Source organism: Leptodactylus fuscus, unplaced genomic scaffold (assembly GCF_031893055.1).
Source record: "Leptodactylus fuscus isolate aLepFus1 unplaced genomic scaffold, aLepFus1.hap2 HAP2_SCAFFOLD_409, whole genome shotgun sequence".
Taxonomy (NCBI): domain Eukaryota; kingdom Metazoa; phylum Chordata; class Amphibia; order Anura; family Leptodactylidae; genus Leptodactylus; species Leptodactylus fuscus.
The window spans coordinates 36,210-53,783 of NW_027440433.1; the positions used below are offsets into that span (position 1 = coordinate 36,210).

Genomic DNA, 17,574 nt, shown 5'->3' on the forward strand with positions numbered 1-17,574 from the left:
CAATGCGTTTGGCATCACAGTAGGGCCCACGGCCCCACCTCTACACTTCTCAGCACATCGCTGTCTGCTTGGTACATTTTTGTCGTCATCAAAGCAAGTCCAAAAAATGCTAGACAGAGAAAATTTCCGAAACCGTACGAAGAATGTTCCTCTTGTACAGCGAAACAGATCAAATCCAGTTGCCACTACTGTCACTCAGCGATGCACAGCGCTTGCTGCAAATCTGCATAAACCCTGCCTGCATGTCAGTCTGTCTCCGGAGCAAGCAGGCAGCCACAAGAGGGCAACAAGCACTGCGAAATAAGAAGAAGAGGAGGAGGACGACAACAACAGCAGCAGTAATAGCAGTAGCAGTAGCATCAAGTTGTGCAAAATCCAGGTACAAGTGCAAAGCAATTTCTCTTGCTTGCCTCAGAAATTTTAATACTCCATTCTCTTCCACGGAAAAAAAGTTTTCAAGTCAGCAGGAAAATCTGAAACAAAATGAAGAAACCAAAATGAAAATAAATAAATTTGGACAAAAGAAAAAACAATTACCAAAAATTACAATGATAACAATACATCATATTTATATAGCGCCAACACATTCCGCAGCGCTGTACAATTTGTCAGGTTAATTTACAGACAACAATATACATTACAAAACTAGTCATTTCACACAATGCAGAAACTGAGGGCCCTGCTCGCAAGAGCTGACAATCTAAGAGGTAGAAGGGGTGACACAAAATTATTGAACCAAAAAAAATAAATAAAATTCGGAAATACAAATAGGATTTCTCATCTAATTCTTCTGATTTGTTGCAAGACATTGAAATGCCAGCAAGCAAGCAGCAGAAGGAAAAAAGAAATTCTTTTTCTATTTTTCAACCAAATTAAGAGGGGTGCACCGGTCCTGGAGATACTGCAATACCAGGTCAATGCGTGGAGTGGACAGAGCAAGCTCTATTTCCATCTCCCTGTTCCAAAAATCCATTTAATATATGGTCCCCAGATAGGGGACGTATCAGATATTAAACTGATAAGAACAGATTTTTTTTACGTTTTTATTAGAAAAATAAATGAAACATACAAGAACATGTACAGTACAAATAGGATCGTACATTAAGGAAGATTACAAGAAGGTATATGCAAATACATAAACAGCTAGGTATATCACCTAAAAAACAAAAACAGGTATATGCAATAAAAGGCAAAACAAGTGGTATATCCTATAAGGAGAAAAACAGGTAGAAATGAATAAAACAGTTGTATATGCAGGGAGAAGAGGAATGATATATGCAGTGCAAGTCAACAAGTTAGAAAATCACATTCCATAACTGAAAGTTCCATATGACATTGGCACTTTTACGGCCCAACTTTTTAATGTCCAACAGGTAATAGATATAAACATCAGCAAGTGCTAACCGGACACAGTCTGTTTCAGAGATGAGATCTCTCTGGAAAACCAAAACATTGCGGGCGGACCACAAGGCCTGTTTTAAAGCACTCAAAAAGGTCCAGCAGACCCGTTCCTTCTCAGGCGACAAGTCCATAAAAAGGCCATAGGATATTACGGTGTAGTCCAACCGTCTGAGGCCCGTGGCAAATTTTAAAAAGTCTCCTACAGACCGCCACACAGTCTGCGCATAAACGCAATTCCAGAGGAGGTGGATAAGCGTCTCCTCGTTACCACACCTCGGGCATAGGGAAGTGGTACTGAGTCTCCTGGCATATTGGAAGGCCCGGGTGGGAAGGGCGCCATGTACTATCAGCCAGTTCAAATCTTTCAAGGTATTGGCTAGGTAAGGCGCCGACACTCTGGCCCAGATGGCGCTGCAGTTGGCAAATGAGAAACGGTCCACCGGGACCAGAGTATCCAGTCCTGAGAGAGTCTTTAGGATGCGTTTGGGGCACCTCAAAACGTCGGGCCTCCAGCCCGCCAGGCCATAGGATGCAATAGTCCTTAGCAGAAAACGATAGTGGGCAGGGCAAGACAGCAGCGTTGGGGACGTCAGCGGGAGATGAAGCCAGCCATTTTTCCTAAAAACGTGCCCCACAGCATATCGCAGGAACCGAGCCCAGGTGATGTCCAAGTCTTTAGCTCGGAAAATCAAAGAGAAAAGGTGGACGGAGAGGAAAGTCTGGAGATTGGGGAGACCCTTCCCACCTTTGTCCATGGCTTTGAAACAGATTTCCCTGCGCACCTTCTCAAATCCAGACCCCCAGAAGAAGGTAAAGAAAATCCGTTGGATCCGTTTAAGTATGGCATCTGGGGGGGGATAAACCAAATTCAGATAAAGGAGCAGGGGCAATAGAACAGATTTTATGACGAGCTTCTTGCCCTCAAAGGAGAGCTTCCGCAGCTTCCAAAAATCCACCCGTTTCTGGACTTTGGACCTCACGGAGTCCCAGCTAGTGGCTCCATCATTTGCTGCACTGAAGCAGACTCCTAAAATTTTCACTTCCGCACTAGGAGGAGGGAGCATGTGCAGGTCGGCATTGTTCCAACGTCCAAGGACCAGACGCTCCGATTTGTCCATATTGAGACGAAAGCCAGATGCAGAGCAAAAGGACAAAGTTGTGTGCAGGGTCCTGCACAAAGACGCCTCTGAGCCGCACAAAATGGAAACGTCGTCCATGTATGCTTTGACTTTGACTGGTAGACCTCCATTCCCAGGAACGGGTACTCCCTGGATCAGGGTATCACTGCGGATGCTACATAGCAAGGGCTCCAGCGCACAGAGGAAAAGGATGGGGCTCAGCGGACAGCCTTGCTTGACCCCAGAGCACAGTGGAATTGTATCCGACAATGAGCCGTTTATCAAGATCCGGCTATGGGCGTCCGTATACAGCAAGGACAGAACCTTCCTGAAGGGGGGCGGCAACCCCATGGCGTCCAGGACCATCCAGAGGTAGGCATGGGAAACTCGGTCAAACGCCTTCTGGAAGTCGAGGCTAAGTATGGAAAGTTTTTGGCTCCTCTCCGTCTGGTACCAGATGACATCTTTTATACAATTAAGGTTAGCCCAGATCCCCCTGCCCGGCACAGAACAGGTCTGATCTGGGTGGATGAGCTTTGCAAGGACGGTCTTGAAACGCCCAACTAAGAGTTTGGAAAAAAGTTTGTAATCCAAATTCAATAGTGTGATAGGCCTCCAATTGGCCAGAGCAGACTTGTCGCCTTTCTTGTATAGGAGAACGACTATGCCCTCTCTCCATGTTTGAGGCAAACAGTCCATTAGAAACACCTCGCGGAAAACCCCCAGCAAGTCCTGCTGCAGAATCGGCCAAAAGGTAGTATAGAACTCTGCGGGCAGACCATCAGAACCTGGGGACTTCCCAGGAGAGAAGCTGCGGACCGCCGAGTACAATTCCTGTGGGGAGACGGGAGTGAGCAAGGTTGTACAATCCTCTGGATGGAGTCGCTCCTCCAAGGAGCAGAGCACGGTCCGCAAATTGGCAAAGTCGATGTCCTTGGTGGCAAAAAGGGACCGATAATAATCCCGAGCCTTATTGAGCATCCCTGAGGTCTCAGTCTCACCTTCCAAGGCCGTGATGGGTTCTTTGGCACCAGCAACGGTTTTGAAGAAATAGCGTGAACACGCTTCATTCTCCTCCAGGTGACGGACTTTAGACTGGAAGATTATTTCCTTGCCACGCTGCGCCACAGCCGACTGAATTTGCCGCCGGACTGTGGTGATGGCACTAGTGACATCCACCCCCAGGTCCGCAAGCTGGTGCAAGGTTTGTAGCTGAGTTTGTAGCTGGCGATAGAATAATTTCCGTCGACGAGCAGCCCTCACTCCCTCTTTCTGAAAAAAGCGACGGCACTCCAGTTTGGCATATTCCCACCAAGCTGTCAGGCATGGGAAACGGTGCTGACGCCCTCTCAGTTTTTCATAAAGACGGTGAAAGGAGGTACGAACCGCCATGTCCTCAAGTAACTGTACATTTAGCTTCCAGACCCCTGGACCTTTTGGAGCAGAGCCCAGGCGTAAGGTTGCGATGAGCCAGCGATGATCAGAGAAAACACAGTCTTTTAAGACGAAGGAGTCAGCAGTGAAGGCAGACGAGATCAGGATATAGTCAATGCGCGACCTATAGCGGGAACTCCGCCAGGTATAGTCAGGGCTGGCGGGAGAGAGAGCTTTCCCGACGTCGCAGAGACGGTGATCCGCAATCAAGTCCTGTAAAAGTTTCCTCGTCTTATCAATTCGGACAGTGTCAGTACCACCAAACCGGGTTTCATCCGGCAGGAGGCAGTTAAAGTCCCCGGCTACTAACACTGGCGTAGCACCAGGCAGAAAATGCTGTAGTACCTCCAGCAGCTCCGCACGCTCATGAACTGTTGGGTGCGCATAGATGTTAAACAACCTGAAGAGGGAGCCATACAGGGAAACTGTTGCCAACAGGCATCTGCCAGGTACCAGTTCTTGGAAGGAACAGAGTTTAATGTCAGGATTGGTACAGAGAATGCATACGCCAGAGTTGCGGTTGGAGTTGTCCCCTGACCACACTGAGAAACCACGGGTCCAACCTCTGCGCAAGGATTTGTAATTCACATCATGAGGGATGCTACATTCCTGAAGAAAGACCAAGTCATATTTTTCCAAGGACACATAGTCATATACTGCAGCCCGTTTCACAGGGCTCATGAAGCCTCTAATGTTGACAGAAGCTATGCGTAAAGAAGCCATGGGAAATATTAAGTTTGCGAACGCCCACGAGGCCCAGAGCCAAGCCGAGTACTCTGGGAGGAGCCAGAGCTGATGCTGGTAGCAGGAGAAGTCAGGACTGAAGTCGCCATAGCAACAGCCTCCCCAGACTCAGGAGGGTGGGATGAGGCATGGGGCGAGACATGAGGCTGACGGCGTTTAAGGTCACGCCTACCAGAAGCAGAATCCTTTCTCTTCTTTTTGGAGACAGTGGTCCAGTCCATAGAGTCCTCACCTATGGCAATAACAGAGGTCTCCCCCTGCTCCTCCACAGGCGTCTCCTCCACAGTAGTAGGAGACACCCCATCAGGAGTATCTCCCCACTGAACCACAGCCCCAGAAGGAGCTGGATGATGATTCTCAGAGGTTGAGGCAGCAGGCTGTATGAGCTCCTCCCCAGACACCTCAGGGAGAGGTTTTGGTACAGGCAAAGTGGGGGTCACCAAAGAAGACTCCATGGCAGGCTGGTCAGCTGGCTCACCGTCCTCAGGGTCAAGGTCAGGTGCTGCGTCCGAATCGTCCTGAAGAAAGATGGAGGCGATAATCCCAGGCGCCAGATCTTGGACAGGACCATCATTCCTAGCAGCATCTGCATAAGTCCGCCTCCTTGTTGGACAGTCTTTGTAAAGGTGATCAGAGCCTTTGCAGACATTGCAGATGATGTTGTTTGTGCAGGAGGAAGCGCCGTGCCCTGATTGGCCACACTTCCGACACACCTCCTGGTTCTTACAGCCAGAGTTCCAATGTCCAAATTGTAGACAATTAAAGCAGAAATCAGGCATTTGATTGTAAAATAAACGACCAATTTCCTTTCCTATCCTGAATCTGGAGGGGGGGTGTAAGACTCCTTTGTAACTGGCTGGGGAGTTGTCAGGCCTGAACTTAACCCAAAATAAAAACTTCCCCGTCCAGATCCCGTCTGCATCCCTTTGAGGGCCACATCTGGTAATATCCACGTACATCATCAAGAATGTTTTTACGTCCAAAAGATGTACATGAGGGCTCCGCATGGAAACAACTACCACCACCTCCTCCTCATATAGGAACACAAAGGACAGTCCCTTAAGAGTAGTAAGTTGTAAACTCAGTCTGACCTTTTGTTGAAACTGCTGGAAGGCGTGGTCGGAGATGAATGACAGGGTGAAGCTCCCATACGTCTCCTGTAGAGCCAGAATAGCTAATTTGGGTACCTCCAATGTCTTGAAGAGGATCTCTCTCACAAGGTACTGCCTGGTAAAAAGATCTTTTGCTGCTGAAGCCACATCAATCCGTACAGCGTTCTTTATCTTGAAATCGTGTTCAGACGCGCACCGGCAGGTCGCATGTTGAAGGGTTCCGGCCATCTTTGTAGATGAGTGTCACCGCTTGATGTATGATCGCCTTCTCCAATTCTTCTGGGTCAAACCATCAGCCTCCCCACTTGGTCTTAGCCAAAAGGCCGAGAAGCGATAACCCAAAAATTGGACGCACCCGAGCGGCGCCCCCCGGAAGCAACGTGCACTGCCAAAGGAGAAGGAAGAACAGCTAGCAACCTGGTCAGCAACTCTCACACCCAGGCAAGAAACACAGGTGCACAGCATTACCACAGTCAGCCAATCAATGGTTAATCACTACAGGAAAGTGACCACAGGTGATAGTAGAACTTTGGCGGCAAGGACTCGGCAGTGCACTGCCTTCGCAGCAGGCAAATCTGCATCAGGCCCGCCTCTGCATTAGACCACACCCACTAAAACGTACTTCACGAAGAGTTTGTTTGCTTTTCCTCGAAACACAGCTTCTACGGTTTAATTCCCAAAAAATAGAAAAGGAATACATTACATCACAAAATTGGGGCCCCCACAAGAAGAGAGTGAGTGGGGGGAATAGGAAAGCAAGCAGGGAGAAGAAGAAGAAGGATGGCTCTGGCTCTAAGACTCGTCAGGTTTGTCCACCGGAGGCCCGCACGGCTGGAGCATCTTCTCCATCAAATTGAAGCGCACACGGGCCTTGCTCTCGTTCTCAGCTACAGCAAAGTAGTTCAGCAGGTCAAAGTGGCCCATGTAAGAGCAGTAGGAGTCTCGGTGCTGATTCACCAGCCATTCCCACTTGGTGGTATCTGCGTGACCAGTGCCAATATATTTGGACTGGAGGTGCTCCAGCTGGCTGTGGATAGTGTACCGATCTGTCATGGTGTGTGAGGTCTGCACCAAAAGGTGAACAGGGTGATAGCCAATGCGTTTGGCATCACAGTAGGGCCCACGGCCCCACCTCTACACTTCTCAGCACATCGCTGTCTGCTTGGTACATTTTTGTCGTCATCAAAGCAAGTCCAAAAAATGCTAGACAGAGAAAATTTCCGAAACCGTACGAAGAATGTTCCTCTTGTACAGCGAAACAGATCAAATCCAGTTGCCACTACTGTCACTCAGCGATGCACAGCGCTTGCTGCAAATCTGCATAAACCCTGCCTGCATGTCAGTCTGTCTCCGGAGCAAGCAGGCAGCCACAAGAGGGCAACAAGCACTGCGAAATAAGAAGAAGAGGAGGAGGACGACAACAACAGCAGCAGTAATAGCAGTAGCAGTAGCATCAAGTTGTGCAAAATCCAGGTACAAGTGCAAAGCAATTTCTCTTGCTTGCCTCAGAAATTTTAATACTCCATTCTCTTCCACGGAAAAAAAGTTTTCAAGTCAGCAGGAAAATCTGAAACAAAATGAAGAAACCAAAATGAAAATAAATAAATTTGGACAAAAGAAAAAACAATTACCAAAAATTACAATGATAACAATACATCATATTTATATAGCGCCAACACATTCCGCAGCGCTGTACAATTTGTCAGGTTAATTTACAGACAACAATATACATTACAAAACTAGTCATTTCACACAATGCAGAAACTGAGGGCCCTGCTCGCAAGAGCTGACAATCTAAGAGGTAGAAGGGGTGACACAAAATTATTGAACCAAAAAAAATAAATAAAATTCGGAAATACAAATAGGATTTCTCATCTAATTCTTCTGATTTGTTGCAAGACATTGAAATGCCAGCAAGCAAGCAGCAGAAGGAAAAAAGAAATTCTTTTTCTATTTTTCAACCAAATTAAGAGGGGTGCACCGGTCCTGGAGATACTGCAATACCAGGTCAATGCGTGGAGTGGACAGAGCAAGCTCTATTTCCATCTCCCTGTTCCAAAAATCCATTTAATATATGGTCCCCAGATAGGGGACGTATCAGATATTAAACTGATAAGAACAGATTTTTTTTTTTGATTTACTAGCCACTAAGGGCCATTTTTTATTAAACATAACAAAATAACAATGAAAAAACACTATTTCTCAATTTTCCATATTACTACACATACAACACACATAAGAACAACAACAAAGAACTTCTGTATATCTCACAGTTTTTCACAATGTTTAACAGTATTTTACACTTTTGTTTGTTCCTTTTTTTCCATTTCTTTCTCTCTCATTTCTTTTATTTCTTGTATTTTATCATACAGTTCTCTATTTTCCCTATATTTACCATTTTCATACGTTGGGGATATTGGCGCAGGGCATCCTCCCTCCAGGGCCATCATAAATAACACATCCATTTCATCCTCATTTAAAGTACGTTTTTCTAACACATTTCTAACATAAGGATCACCTATGTATTTCTCAAAAAACCTGTAATGACCTTCATGGAATGATTTAACTATTACATACCTACAGTGCCCATAATTACCCATACACTTCTTTAACTTACTTGCTTCTCCTACCCATTTTTTTGTAAGTACCTTCTCTCTAGGCTCCATACAACTAACTTCTCTTTTTTCCCTCACCTTCACCACCCTTATTCTATCTTTCCCTTCTACTGTTATTTCTGCATTACACATAATTGGCTCCTTCTCTATCACTTTTTCTACTACTAGTTCACATTTAAATTCTTGTTCCATACATATCATTTTTTTACATTTATTATTACCGGGTTCCTGCATCTCATCACGGACAGGAGTTAAATCTGTAAAGGAAGCATCAGAAATAACAGACTCTGAAAAAACACTCCCAGTCTCTATTTTGTCCATGGAATTTCCTTCATCTGGCAACAAAGTCTCTTTTTTTTCCGTTTTCCTGGGGAATTTCCCCTTTAAGTCCTCCCAAAAGGCAAACCCAGTCTTACCATCAAACTGGATTGCTCCGTTAAATAAGTCCATGTCTTTCTCCTCAATCCATACGGAAAAACGTCTTTTACCAGTCCAATAACCAGCTTGGTTCAATAAGTCCTTCTTGAACCTGCACATAGGCACATGAAGTCTCAAAAAGCCCATAATGTCCGCAGCACTCACAAAAGGGTCATCCATAGACACGACCAGCGATTTCCAGCCCCCGTGCAAGGAAGTCAAGCAGCTCACTCGGTCCCTGACTCCAGTGGTCCCGCCTCCGTACCATCCGAGGAAGGCCTCCGAACACAGTTGCTCCGAAGTGAAGGTGACATCGCAAGACCTCTTGGTGGCGTTCCATTGCATGGCCAGGACATCCTCCCTCCGAACCATCAAACGATCCTCCAGTATCCTCACCACCGACATCTCCGACCAGTCATCAGCTCTAGCGGCATCCTTCTTAAGGAAGAACCTCAGGCAGAACTTCTTCCGTCTTAGATCCATTGTAGATCTTTGATCTGTAAATAATCAGACCCTAGGAGTCTCAATAGATTCTCCAGGTGATCGCTTCTCGTTGCCCCGGGACTAAGCCTCAAACCCAATAGCAGCAGGTAGTTCCAGCCAGGCTATAAACCTGACTTTTCCTACCAGGCCGAGTAGAGGGTACCCGGGGCACCTCTGGCTAAGATCCTTGGCAGCACACAAACACTGAGCAGAATGTATGCTACACTTGATCTCAGCCAAAAGGCCGAGAAGCGATAACCCAAAAATTGGACGCACCCGAGCGGCGCCCCCCGGAAGCAACGTGCACTGCCAAAGGAGAAGGAAGAACAGCTAGCAACCTGGTCAGCAACTCTCACACCCAGGCAAGAAACACAGGTGCACAGCATTACCACAGTCAGCCAATCAATGGTTAATCACTACAGGAAAGTGACCACAGGTGATAGTAGAACTTTGGCGGCAAGGACTCGGCAGTGCACTGCCTTCGCAGCAGGCAAATCTGCATCAGGCCCGCCTCTGCATTAGACCACACCCACTAAAACGTACTTCACGAAGAGTTTGTTTGCTTTTCCTCGAAACACAGCTTCTACGGTTTAATTCCCAAAAAATAGAAAAGGAATACATTACATCACAAAATTGGGGCCCCCACAAGAAGAGAGTGAGTGGGGGGAATAGGAAAGCAAGCAGGGAGAAGAAGAAGAAGGATGGCTCTGGCTCTAAGACTCGTCAGGTTTGTCCACCGGAGGCCCGCACGGCTGGAGCATCTTCTCCATCAAATTGAAGCGCACACGGGCCTTGCTCTCGTTCTCAGCTACAGCAAAGTAGTTCAGCAGGTCAAAGTGGCCCATGTAAGAGCAGTAGGAGTCTCGGTGCTGATTCACCAGCCATTCCCACTTGGTGGTATCTGCGTGACCAGTGCCAATATATTTGGACTGGAGGTGCTCCAGCTGGCTGTGGATAGTGTACCGATCTGTCATGGTGTGTGAGGTCTGCACCAAAAGGTGAACAGGGTGATAGCCAATGCGTTTGGCATCACAGTAGGGCCCACGGCCCCACCTCTACACTTCTCAGCACATCGCTGTCTGCTTGGTACATTTTTGTCGTCATCAAAGCAAGTCCAAAAAATGCTAGACAGAGAAAATTTCCGAAACCGTACGAAGAATGTTCCTCTTGTACAGCGAAACAGATCAAATCCAGTTGCCACTACTGTCACTCAGCGATGCACAGCGCTTGCTGCAAATCTGCATAAACCCTGCCTGCATGTCAGTCTGTCTCCGGAGCAAGCAGGCAGCCACAAGAGGGCAACAAGCACTGCGAAATAAGAAGAAGAGGAGGAGGACGACAACAACAGCAGCAGTAATAGCAGTAGCAGTAGCATCAAGTTGTGCAAAATCCAGGTACAAGTGCAAAGCAATTTCTCTTGCTTGCCTCAGAAATTTTAATACTCCATTCTCTTCCACGGAAAAAAAGTTTTCAAGTCAGCAGGAAAATCTGAAACAAAATGAAGAAACCAAAATGAAAATAAATAAATTTGGACAAAAGAAAAAACAATTACCAAAAATTACAATGATAACAATACATCATATTTATATAGCGCCAACACATTCCGCAGCGCTGTACAATTTGTCAGGTTAATTTACAGACAACAATATACATTACAAAACTAGTCATTTCACACAATGCAGAAACTGAGGGCCCTGCTCGCAAGAGCTGACAATCTAAGAGGTAGAAGGGGTGACACAAAATTATTGAACCAAAAAAAATAAATAAAATTCGGAAATACAAATAGGATTTCTCATCTAATTCTTCTGATTTGTTGCAAGACATTGAAATGCCAGCAAGCAAGCAGCAGAAGGAAAAAAGAAATTCTTTTTCTATTTTTCAACCAAATTAAGAGGGGTGCACCGGTCCTGGAGATACTGCAATACCAGGTCAATGCGTGGAGTGGACAGAGCAAGCTCTATTTCCATCTCCCTGTTCCAAAAATCCATTTAATATATGGTCCCCAGATAGGGGACGTATCAGATATTAAACTGATAAGAACAGATACTACACTTGATCTTAGCCAAAAGGCCGAGAAGCGATAACCCAAAAATTGGACGCACCCGAGCGGCGCCCCCCGGAAGCAACGTGCACTGCCAAAGGAGAAGGAAGAACAGCTAGCAACCTGGTCAGCAACTCTCACACCCAGGCAAGAAACACAGGTGCACAGCATTACCACAGTCAGCCAATCAATGGTTAATCACTACAGGAAAGTGACCACAGGTGATAGTAGAACTTTGGCGGCAAGGACTCGGCAGTGCACTGCCTTCGCAGCAGGCAAATCTGCATCAGGCCCGCCTCTGCATTAGACCACACCCACTAAAACGTACTTCACGAAGAGTTTGTTTGCTTTTCCTCGAAACACAGCTTCTACGGTTTAATTCCCAAAAAATAGAAAAGGAATACATTACATCACAAAATTGGGGCCCCCACAAGAAGAGAGTGAGTGGGGGGAATAGGAAAGCAAGCAGGGAGAAGAAGAAGAAGGATGGCTCTGGCTCTAAGACTCGTCAGGTTTGTCCACCGGAGGCCCGCACGGCTGGAGCATCTTCTCCATCAAATTGAAGCGCACACGGGCCTTGCTCTCGTTCTCAGCTACAGCAAAGTAGTTCAGCAGGTCAAAGTGGCCCATGTAAGAGCAGTAGGAGTCTCGGTGCTGATTCACCAGCCATTCCCACTTGGTGGTATCTGCGTGACCAGTGCCAATATATTTGGACTGGAGGTGCTCCAGCTGGCTGTGGATAGTGTACCGATCTGTCATGGTGTGTGAGGTCTGCACCAAAAGGTGAACAGGGTGATAGCCAATGCGTTTGGCATCACAGTAGGGCCCACGGCCCCACCTCTACACTTCTCAGCACATCGCTGTCTGCTTGGTACATTTTTGTCGTCATCAAAGCAAGTCCAAAAAATGCTAGACAGAGAAAATTTCCGAAACCGTACGAAGAATGTTCCTCTTGTACAGCGAAACAGATCAAATCCAGTTGCCACTACTGTCACTCAGCGATGCACAGCGCTTGCTGCAAATCTGCATAAACCCTGCCTGCATGTCAGTCTGTCTCCGGAGCAAGCAGGCAGCCACAAGAGGGCAACAAGCACTGCGAAATAAGAAGAAGAGGAGGAGGACGACAACAACAGCAGCAGTAATAGCAGTAGCAGTAGCATCAAGTTGTGCAAAATCCAGGTACAAGTGCAAAGCAATTTCTCTTGCTTGCCTCAGAAATTTTAATACTCCATTCTCTTCCACGGAAAAAAAGTTTTCAAGTCAGCAGGAAAATCTGAAACAAAATGAAGAAACCAAAATGAAAATAAATAAATTTGGACAAAAGAAAAAACAATTACCAAAAATTACAATGATAACAATACATCATATTTATATAGCGCCAACACATTCCGCAGCGCTGTACAATTTGTCAGGTTAATTTACAGACAACAATATACATTACAAAACTAGTCATTTCACACAATGCAGAAACTGAGGGCCCTGCTCGCAAGAGCTGACAATCTAAGAGGTAGAAGGGGTGACACAAAATTATTGAACCAAAAAAAATAAATAAAATTCGGAAATACAAATAGGATTTCTCATCTAATTCTTCTGATTTGTTGCAAGACATTGAAATGCCAGCAAGCAAGCAGCAGAAGGAAAAAAGAAATTCTTTTTCTATTTTTCAACCAAATTAAGAGGGGTGCACCGGTCCTGGAGATACTGCAATACCAGGTCAATGCGTGGAGTGGACAGAGCAAGCTCTATTTCCATCTCCCTGTTCCAAAAATCCATTTAATATATGGTCCCCAGATAGGGGACGTATCAGATATTAAACTGATAAGAACAGATACTACACTTGATCTTAGCCAAAAGGCCGAGAAGCGATAACCCAAAAATTGGACGCACCCGAGCGGCGCCCCCCGGAAGCAACGTGCACTGCCAAAGGAGAAGGAAGAACAGCTAGCAACCTGGTCAGCAACTCTCACACCCAGGCAAGAAACACAGGTGCACAGCATTACCACAGTCAGCCAATCAATGGTTAATCACTACAGGAAAGTGACCACAGGTGATAGTAGAACTTTGGCGGCAAGGACTCGGCAGTGCACTGCCTTCGCAGCAGGCAAATCTGCATCAGGCCCGCCTCTGCATTAGACCACACCCACTAAAACGTACTTCACGAAGAGTTTGTTTGCTTTTCCTCGAAACACAGCTTCTACGGTTTAATTCCCAAAAAATAGAAAAGGAATACATTACATCACAAAATTGGGGCCCCCACAAGAAGAGAGTGAGTGGGGGGAATAGGAAAGCAAGCAGGGAGAAGAAGAAGAAGGATGGCTCTGGCTCTAAGACTCGTCAGGTTTGTCCACCGGAGGCCCGCACGGCTGGAGCATCTTCTCCATCAAATTGAAGCGCACACGGGCCTTGCTCTCGTTCTCAGCTACAGCAAAGTAGTTCAGCAGGTCAAAGTGGCCCATGTAAGAGCAGTAGGAGTCTCGGTGCTGATTCACCAGCCATTCCCACTTGGTGGTATCTGCGTGACCAGTGCCAATATATTTGGACTGGAGGTGCTCCAGCTGGCTGTGGATAGTGTACCGATCTGTCATGGTGTGTGAGGTCTGCACCAAAAGGTGAACAGGGTGATAGCCAATGCGTTTGGCATCACAGTAGGGCCCACGGCCCCACCTCTACACTTCTCAGCACATCGCTGTCTGCTTGGTACATTTTTGTCGTCATCAAAGCAAGTCCAAAAAATGCTAGACAGAGAAAATTTCCGAAACCGTACGAAGAATGTTCCTCTTGTACAGCGAAACAGATCAAATCCAGTTGCCACTACTGTCACTCAGCGATGCACAGCGCTTGCTGCAAATCTGCATAAACCCTGCCTGCATGTCAGTCTGTCTCCGGAGCAAGCAGGCAGCCACAAGAGGGCAACAAGCACTGCGAAATAAGAAGAAGAGGAGGAGGACGACAACAACAGCAGCAGTAATAGCAGTAGCAGTAGCATCAAGTTGTGCAAAATCCAGGTACAAGTGCAAAGCAATTTCTCTTGCTTGCCTCAGAAATTTTAATACTCCATTCTCTTCCACGGAAAAAAAGTTTTCAAGTCAGCAGGAAAATCTGAAACAAAATGAAGAAACCAAAATGAAAATAAATAAATTTGGACAAAAGAAAAAACAATTACCAAAAATTACAATGATAACAATACATCATATTTATATAGCGCCAACACATTCCGCAGCGCTGTACAATTTGTCAGGTTAATTTACAGACAACAATATACATTACAAAACTAGTCATTTCACACAATGCAGAAACTGAGGGCCCTGCTCGCAAGAGCTGACAATCTAAGAGGTAGAAGGGGTGACACAAAATTATTGAACCAAAAAAAATAAATAAAATTCGGAAATACAAATAGGATTTCTCATCTAATTCTTCTGATTTGTTGCAAGACATTGAAATGCCAGCAAGCAAGCAGCAGAAGGAAAAAAGAAATTCTTTTTCTATTTTTCAACCAAATTAAGAGGGGTGCACCGGTCCTGGAGATACTGCAATACCAGGTCAATGCGTGGAGTGGACAGAGCAAGCTCTATTTCCATCTCCCTGTTCCAAAAATCCATTTAATATATGGTCCCCAGATAGGGGACGTATCAGATATTAAACTGATAAGAACAGATACTACACTTGATCTTAGCCAAAAGGCCGAGAAGCGATAACCCAAAAATTGGACGCACCCGAGCGGCGCCCCCCGGAAGCAACGTGCACTGCCAAAGGAGAAGGAAGAACAGCTAGCAACCTGGTCAGCAACTCTCACACCCAGGCAAGAAACACAGGTGCACAGCATTACCACAGTCAGCCAATCAATGGTTAATCACTACAGGAAAGTGACCACAGGTGATAGTAGAACTTTGGCGGCAAGGACTCGGCAGTGCACTGCCTTCGCAGCAGGCAAATCTGCATCAGGCCCGCCTCTGCATTAGACCACACCCACTAAAACGTACTTCACGAAGAGTTTGTTTGCTTTTCCTCGAAACACAGCTTCTACGGTTTAATTCCCAAAAAATAGAAAAGGAATACATTACATCACAAAATTGGGGCCCCCACAAGAAGAGAGTGAGTGGGGGGAATAGGAAAGCAAGCAGGGAGAAGAAGAAGAAGGATGGCTCTGGCTCTAAGACTCGTCAGGTTTGTCCACCGGAGGCCCGCACGGCTGGAGCATCTTCTCCATCAAATTGAAGCGCACACGGGCCTTGCTCTCGTTCTCAGCTACAGCAAAGTAGTTCAGCAGGTCAAAGTGGCCCATGTAAGAGCAGTAGGAGTCTCGGTGCTGATTCACCAGCCATTCCCACTTGGTGGTATCTGCGTGACCAGTGCCAATATATTTGGACTGGAGGTGCTCCAGCTGGCTGTGGATAGTGTACCGATCTGTCATGGTGTGTGAGGTCTGCACCAAAAGGTGAACAGGGTGATAGCCAATGCGTTTGGCATCACAGTAGGGCCCACGGCCCCACCTCTACACTTCTCAGCACATCGCTGTCTGCTTGGTACATTTTTGTCGTCATCAAAGCAAGTCCAAAAAATGCTAGACAGAGAAAATTTCCGAAACCGTACGAAGAATGTTCCTCTTGTACAGCGAAACAGATCAAATCCAGTTGCCACTACTGTCACTCAGCGATGCACAGCGCTTGCTGCAAATCTGCATAAACCCTGCCTGCATGTCAGTCTGTCTCCGGAGCAAGCAGGCAGCCACAAGAGGGCAACAAGCACTGCGAAATAAGAAGAAGAGGAGGAGGACGACAACAACAGCAGCAGTAATAGCAGTAGCAGTAGCATCAAGTTGTGCAAAATCCAGGTACAAGTGCAAAGCAATTTCTCTTGCTTGCCTCAGAAATTTTAATACTCCATTCTCTTCCACGGAAAAAAAGTTTTCAAGTCAGCAGGAAAATCTGAAACAAAATGAAGAAACCAAAATGAAAATAAATAAATTTGGACAAAAGAAAAAACAATTACCAAAAATTACAATGATAACAATACATCATATTTATATAGCGCCAACACATTCCGCAGCGCTGTACAATTTGTCAGGTTAATTTACAGACAACAATATACATTACAAAACTAGTCATTTCACACAATGCAGAAACTGAGGGCCCTGCTCGCAAGAGCTGACAATCTAAGAGGTAGAAGGGGTGACACAAAATTATTGAACCAAAAAAAATAAATAAAATTCGGAAATACAAATAGGATTTCTCATCTAATTCTTCTGATTTGTTGCAAGACATTGAAATGCCAGCAAGCAAGCAGCAGAAGGAAAAAAGAAATTCTTTTTCTATTTTTCAACCAAATTAAGAGGGGTGCACCGGTCCTGGAGATACTGCAATACCAGGTCAATGCGTGGAGTGGACAGAGCAAGCTCTATTTCCATCTCCCTGTTCCAAAAATCCATTTAATATATGGTCCCCAGATAGGGGACGTATCAGATATTAAACTGATAAGAACAGATACTACACTTGATCTTAGCCAAAAGGCCGAGAAGCGATAACCCAAAAATTGGACGCACCCGAGCGGCGCCCCCCGGAAGCAACGTGCACTGCCAAAGGAGAAGGAAGAACAGCTAGCAACCTGGTCAGCAACTCTCACACCCAGGCAAGAAACACAGGTGCACAGCATTACCACAGTCAGCCAATCAATGGTTAATCACTACAGGAAAGTGACCACAGGTGATAGTAGAACTTTGGCGGCAAGGACTCGGCAGTGCACTGCCTTCGCAGCAGGCAAATCTGCATCAGGCCCGCCTCTGCATTAGACCACACCCACTAAAACGTACTTCACGAAGAGTTTGTTTGCTTTTCCTCGAAACACAGCTTCTACGGTTTAATTCCCAAAAAATAGAAAAGGAATACATTACATCACAAAATTGGGGCCCCCACAAGAAGAGAGTGAGTGGGGGGAATAGGAAAGCAAGCAGGGAGAAGAAGAAGAAGGATGGCTCTGGCTCTAAGACTCGTCAGGTTTGTCCACCGGAGGCCCGCACGGCTGGAGCATCTTCTCCATCAAATTGAAGCGCACACGGGCCTTGCTCTCGTTCTCAGCTACAGCAAAGTAGTTCAGCAGGTCAAAGTGGCCCATGTAAGAGCAGTAGGAGTCTCGGTGCTGATTCACCAGCCATTCCCACTTGGTGGTATCTGCGTGACCAGTGCCAATATATTTGGACTGGAGGTGCTCCAGCT

The 17,574-nt window shown here is 46.2% G+C and overlaps 5 non-coding genes and 1 pseudogene across 5 annotated transcripts; all 6 read right to left on the bottom strand.

Annotated features, from left to right (window-relative positions):
* Window positions 1-876: 876 nt before the first annotated feature.
* LOC142188283 (U2 spliceosomal RNA) lies at window positions 877-1,060 on the bottom strand. Its single transcript, XR_012712812.1, has one exon. It is a non-coding gene; the product is annotated as a U2 spliceosomal RNA (small nuclear RNA).
* A 6,719-nt stretch (window positions 1,061-7,779) lies between these two features.
* On the bottom strand, window positions 7,780-7,995 carry LOC142188282 (U2 spliceosomal RNA; annotated as a pseudogene).
* Window positions 7,996-11,215: 3,220 nt separating this feature from the next.
* On the bottom strand, window positions 11,216-11,406 carry LOC142188249 (U2 spliceosomal RNA). Its single transcript, XR_012712780.1, has one exon. It is a non-coding gene; the product is annotated as a U2 spliceosomal RNA (small nuclear RNA).
* A 1,635-nt stretch (window positions 11,407-13,041) lies between these two features.
* Window positions 13,042-13,232, bottom strand: LOC142188250 (U2 spliceosomal RNA). The gene has a single exon (XR_012712781.1). It is a non-coding gene; the product is annotated as a U2 spliceosomal RNA (small nuclear RNA).
* A 1,635-nt stretch (window positions 13,233-14,867) lies between these two features.
* Window positions 14,868-15,058, bottom strand: LOC142188251 (U2 spliceosomal RNA). The gene has a single exon (XR_012712782.1). It is a non-coding gene; the product is annotated as a U2 spliceosomal RNA (small nuclear RNA).
* A 1,635-nt stretch (window positions 15,059-16,693) lies between these two features.
* LOC142188253 (U2 spliceosomal RNA) lies at window positions 16,694-16,884 on the bottom strand. Its single transcript, XR_012712784.1, has one exon. It is a non-coding gene; the product is annotated as a U2 spliceosomal RNA (small nuclear RNA).
* Window positions 16,885-17,574: the final 690 nt, after the last annotated feature.